At 44.9% G+C, this 5,898-nt stretch overlaps 1 non-coding gene across 1 annotated transcript; it reads left to right on the forward strand.

Annotated features, from left to right (window-relative positions):
• The first annotated feature begins 4,620 nt into the window (after positions 1-4,620).
• LOC123406445 lies at positions 4,621-4,817 on the forward strand. The gene has a single exon (XR_006612148.1). It is a non-coding gene; the product is annotated as a U2 spliceosomal RNA (small nuclear RNA).
• The last annotated feature ends 1,081 nt before the right edge of the window (positions 4,818-5,898 follow it).

Below are 5,898 nucleotides of genomic sequence, written 5' to 3' on the forward strand. Positions count from 1 at the left end.
CGATCTAGGATGGGTTCCAGGCCGGCAGCCTGGGATAGCAAGGATGGACGTCGTTCTTCTTTTGTCGTTTGTTTTCGTCCGTAGTCGGACCCTGCTCTTACTCTTGATGACTATGTAATGTACTGATGTGACTCTGATGTAGCTTGTGGCGAGTGTAAGCCAACTCTTTATATATCTCTTCTTTTCAGTACATTTACTTGTAACGATATCCATTCTTGCGACACGACGAGATGCGCTTCTATCCCTGACGAGGCCCTCGTGCCAAATTGAGGATAGGGTCGCATCTTGGGCATGACACGCACTCCATCCGGCTCGACTGTTCCCGCTAGCCGCGGCGGGTTAGCTCGAGTCACATCACCCTAACAAACGCGTGATGGGCATATCATCAAAGGCATGGGTACAGCGGCTCATGTACCGCTGACCTGACCGCATGTGGCTACACTGGTGGCGACCGTACCACTGACCCTCGCCGATTGCGACTAGCCGAGGTGGCACAATGGCAGCACGCCCGCCATCCACTCCATTACTTGCCCCGACGTGGCTACAGTGCACCCAATCGTACCGCTGACTGCAACCGACTACACGAGATGACGCTTCATAGTGCGACGCACGCTGCTGCATAACAAGCACGCACCAATGATGATGACTCGTCGGCGGATCCCGACTCCTGGCGGGACCCTGCAGCCGGCGGGCCCCTACACGCGACAAGAATCCTCCAATCAGTGGGTCCCCTGGCCAGCTAGAGAGGCTGCCAGCCGGGTCCCGCGGTACCCTTTACTCTTATTATAAAGTCACGGGGCTGGACTATAAAACTCCCTGGTACCGCCCCATGCACGAGGTCGCCCGATCACACACATACACGCACACAAGAGGTAGAAGGCTGCTAGCTCGTTCTTCCTCCTCCATCGCATAGCTCAAAGAGCACCATTGTAGCCCCATTTGGTTCATCAATCAAACTAGCACGACTAGGGGTGTTACCTCCCACGAAGGGCCCCGAACCTGGGTACATCTTGTGTCTCACACCGCTTATCCCCAATCCTGTTTCCGGAGCCCGTTGGCGTTCTTACGGCCCCTACCACGTTCCATAAGCCACCACATGGGCACCTGTCGTGAGAAAACGACGACAATTTATGTGCATTGTAATCAAGGTTTTGGACCCGAGTGGACTTTTTTTTCCCGAGGGGCACCGAAATTTGTGGTTACTACGGTAACCATGAATACCGAAAAAATCAGACGGAATTTAAATTCAAAAAAAAATCATATCCATATAGATATGTATTTAACACTTAAAAGACCGCCAACCTTGCCCTACCTAAGTGGCTCTACACCCGCGGATGCTTCTTGGTCGTAAGTCGCTAGTTCTATTCCCACTCTCTCCAACAATTGGAAAATATTCTTTAACTTTTGCATACTCACAAAAAATATAAAAAAGATTTGGATCCCGACTGGACTTCTTTTACCAGGGGTACCAAAAATTATGGTTACCACGGTAATCACAAAATACCAACAAAAATTCACATAAAATTTAAATTCATAAAATTTCATGTCCATATGGATATGTATTTAACGCTTGCAAACCGCCAACCTTGCCCTGCCGTAGTGGCTCTACACCCGCGGATGCTTCTTGGTCGTAAGTTGCTAGTTCTATTCCCACTCTCTCCAACAATTGGAAAATATTTTTTTAACTTTTGCGTACTCATAAAGAAATAAAAAAGCGATTTGGATCCCGAGTGGACTTTTTTTACCGAGGGTCGCCAAAAATTGCGGTTACCACGGTAATCATGAAATACCGAAAAAAATTCAGACGAAATTTAAATTCAAAAAATTCCATGTCCATATGGATATGTATTTAACACTTAAAGACCGCCAACCTTGCCCTACCGTAGTGGCTCTACACCCGCGTATGCTTCTTGGCCGGAAGTCCCTAGTTGTGTTCCCACTCTGTCCCACAATTGGAAAACATTTTTTAACTTTTGCATCCTAAAAAAGAATAAAAAAATCAATTTGGATCCTAAGTGGACTTCTTTTTCACTTAGGGGCACCGAAATTTGCGGTTATCACGGTAACCACAAAATACCAAAAAAATTAGACAAAATTTAAATTCAGAAAAATTCATGTCCCTATAGAAATATGTATTTAACACTTAAAGACCGTCAACTTTGCCCTATAGTAGTGGCACTATACCCGGGGATGCTTTTTGGTTGTAAGTCGGTAGTTCTATTCCCACTCTCTTCCACAATTAGAAAACATTTTTTAACTTTTGCATCCTCAAAAAGAAAAAGAAAAACGATCGACAAGAATCAAACATGGGACTTACTGCCAAGGAATGCAGAGCGTTTCCACTAGGACACGACTAAAGTTGACATAAATGAGATTGCCTATATTTAACTCTAGAGTGAACATTTGAATTCAAAATTCGCCTAGAAGTCGGGACCTCGCGGTCCGGACTGTAGCGAAATGTTTGAAGATCGATGTTGGAGATGCCACTATCCCTTTGTTGCAATTGTACTTATTGTATAAATGCGGTGGTTTCTTTATTTATAAAACTGGAAGACGACCCGTTTCATGTTAGACAGACTCTGCTATATTTTGAATTCACGCGCACACATTGCCCTCGCATTTGTCGAGAAGTTCACCACGGTAATCATGAAATACCAAAAAAATCAGACAAAATTTAAATTCAAAAGAATTTCATGTCCATATGGATAGATATTTAGCACTTAAAGACCACCAATCTTGCCCGATCATAGTGGCTCTACACCCCGGGGATGCTTCTTGGCCTTCTATTCCCACTCTGTCCCATAATTGGAAAACATTTTTGACGTTTGCGTCCTAAGAAAGAATAAAAAATGATTTGGATCCCAAGTGGACTTTTTTTATCGAGGGGCACCGAAATTTGCGGTTATCACGGTAACCACGAAATACCGAAAAAATTCACACAAAATTTAAATTCAGAAAATTTCATGTCCATATAGATATGTATTTAACACTTAAAGACCGCCAACCTTGCCCTATCGTAGTGGCTATATACGCGCGGATTCTTCTTGGTTGTAAGTCGCTAGTTCTATTCCCACTCTCTTCGACAATTAGAAAACATTTTTTAACTTTTGCATCCTCAAAACGAAATAAAAACGACCGACAAGAATCAAACATGGGACTCATTGCCAAGGAATGCACGACGTTGCCACTAGGACACGACAAGTTCTGTTGACATAAATGAGATTGCCTCTATTTAACTCTTGAGTGAGCTTTTGAATTCAAAATTCGCCCACAAGTGGGGACCTCGCGGCCCGGACTGTTGCGGAAGGTTTGAAGATCGATCCCCTATCCCTTTGTTGCAATTGTATAAATGCGGTGGTTGCTTTATTTATAAAACTGAAAGACGGCCCGTTTCATGTTAGACGGACTCTGCTATATTTTGGATTCACGCGCACACATTGCCCTCGCATTTGTCGAGAAGTTCCATATGATCTTCGGAATATGGTGCAGCAAGTGATAAAAAAGTCAATTTGAATCCGATGCTTCTATTTACCCAGTCACGTGTCGTACTTCATTCGTGTCATATACTACCAATTTAAGGATTTGGAACCGTTAGATACCGGTAAAAATTAAGACGTGCATTGAAGATTATTTCGCTTTATTGAATTGAACCTAGTGAAGTTTCCACTTTCTACCGAAAGTTTCTTCTAGGCCTCGTTTGGATTAGCGTTTTCGGTCGTTTACACTCGGGGTTAGAATACACGTGTAGACCAATCGTTTTGTTTCCGGGAGAAAAATCAGCTATGGCTCGTATTTTACCCGTGTAAAATAAATACAGATGCAAGAAATTTACAACCATACCAAGTGGGGCCTAGTTGAACAGCTTACACGCTCTCTTTGAGCGTCTAATCTACTAGCTGAACGTAATTTGTTATTTGTAGCTTCATCATATTTTGTCCTGGTGCTGTTTATGCCACCCTTGCATTGCTTTTCTGAGATAAAAATAAGCTAAGCATGGTAACTGTACAAGTTGATCCTCACAAACAGGCATAATGTCGAGCAGCCTTCGAGACTATGTTAATGGCACGTCCTCCATGCACTTTACATCGGTTAATGATCTCTGTACTTGATTACGACGATCATACGTTTTCCATCCCTTGATGTTTCCTGTATTTGTCCTAGACTCACGTAGTGCTGCAGCGCGGCCGTGTAGTCGCCGGAGTCGTCCTCCTGCACCGCCCGCCGGACCAGTCCTTCATGGCGCCGTACATCGCCGGCAGCCTGGATCGATCGCTACGGTTGGATTGGAGAAGGAAGAGGAGGAACTTGTACGCGACGGACTGGTGCGGCTTGGTTGGGCTCGTCCATCCCCGCATGTCAGAGAGACAACGAGCAGGAAGAAAGAAAAGAAGCCGTAATGCTGGGCCGTGGAGGATGCTGCCTGCATGCATGCCCGTGGTGTTTTTGTTGGGCCCGCTGAAGCCGAAACGAACGAGAGGCTCTGGCTCGGCTGGTCGCCCGTGCGCGGCAGCAGCCGCGTTCTCTGTGCCGTTTGTTTCGTTTAGTACCACCTCGCTCGCGGAGAGGTGAAGAGGCGGTCGAGGCTGCTATAAGAGGAGGGGGAGGGCAGCAATACAACTCATACCTTTCTCGGCCTTTTGGCTAAGATCAAGTGTAGTATCTGTTCTTATCAGTTTAATATCTGATATGTGGACTACATGTCCACAACGATATTAAATTTATTTTTCGTGGGGGTGGGCCCATCACAGTAGCTTGCTGCTGGGGTCCACATGCGTCGCCTGGGCGTTGCACTGCTGCCCTGGCCCGGCGCACCCCAACCAAATCAATAGTTAAACTGTTAAAATTCTTTTGTTTGAAAGTCTCAAAACGCATGATAATATGTAACAGATTCAAAACCAGCTGGGCGGCTTGTATGGCCTGGAGATTCTGCTAGGCAGAGAGATTTGCTGTTTTAAAACTGCTCTGGTTAACCCTGTTTATTTGGTAGTGTACTTGTTGCTCCTATGAAGGAGAACAAACGAATCCCAACATTTTGTTTTCTCAAGCAAAACTTCAAGGAACTTGTTCACATAAACCTGTTTACGTTTTGTTTTGTATGTGTCTGTAATGTTGAAGGTTGAATAACAGAGATTCGTATTAGGTGATGCATTAGGAGTAATCCCATATATCATGTTAGGAGTAATCCCATATATATCATGAAAGGATGATCTGCATAAAAGGATGCCATCATCTCCTTGTTTTCCTCCTTATGTCTCTTATGAATTTCTCATGTTCCCTCACCAGACTTTTCTAAAGTTGAAGAATATTGCAAGTGCTCTCAAGCAAGAACCTCATGACCACTAGTACCCACTATAGCCATTGATGGGCCATGCAAGCTTCTGAGCCATAACAACAAGTATCTACGTTACCCTATTTACTTCAGTTACAAGATAAAGGAAGAACACACACGTCTTCTTAACAGAAAAAAGACTGATGCAATCAGTCAGAGAAATGATATAGATTAAAGCACTTGCAGTGTTGCTACTGCAAGGCACTCCACTAGAGTAAGTTTTCCATTCTAATATGCTAATGAGGCTAGTTAATCATCAACATGTTACTCCCACGACAAGAATTGTTGGTTGCTGATACACTCGAAGCCTATTGAACTATGAGAAACATAACTGAATGGTACAAGGCCAGGTACACGTAGAACTAAACAAGATTTACGACGGGGGATAACCCCGGGGTAGGCTAAAATCAAGCGTTTCTCCCATCCTCCTTCGAAAACAACAACGCGAGACAAATCTTCCCATGAAGGGTCGGATGCCTCTGGCCGGTTGCGCAACCGAGCCGACTCGGGGCAAGGCCGCACTCCATCCGGCTCGACTACGTCCTGCTAGCCAGCGGGGGCCAGCTCTA

This window comes from Hordeum vulgare, chromosome 6H, assembly GCF_904849725.1.
Source record: "Hordeum vulgare subsp. vulgare chromosome 6H, MorexV3_pseudomolecules_assembly, whole genome shotgun sequence".
Classification (NCBI taxonomy): domain Eukaryota; kingdom Viridiplantae; phylum Streptophyta; class Magnoliopsida; order Poales; family Poaceae; genus Hordeum; species Hordeum vulgare.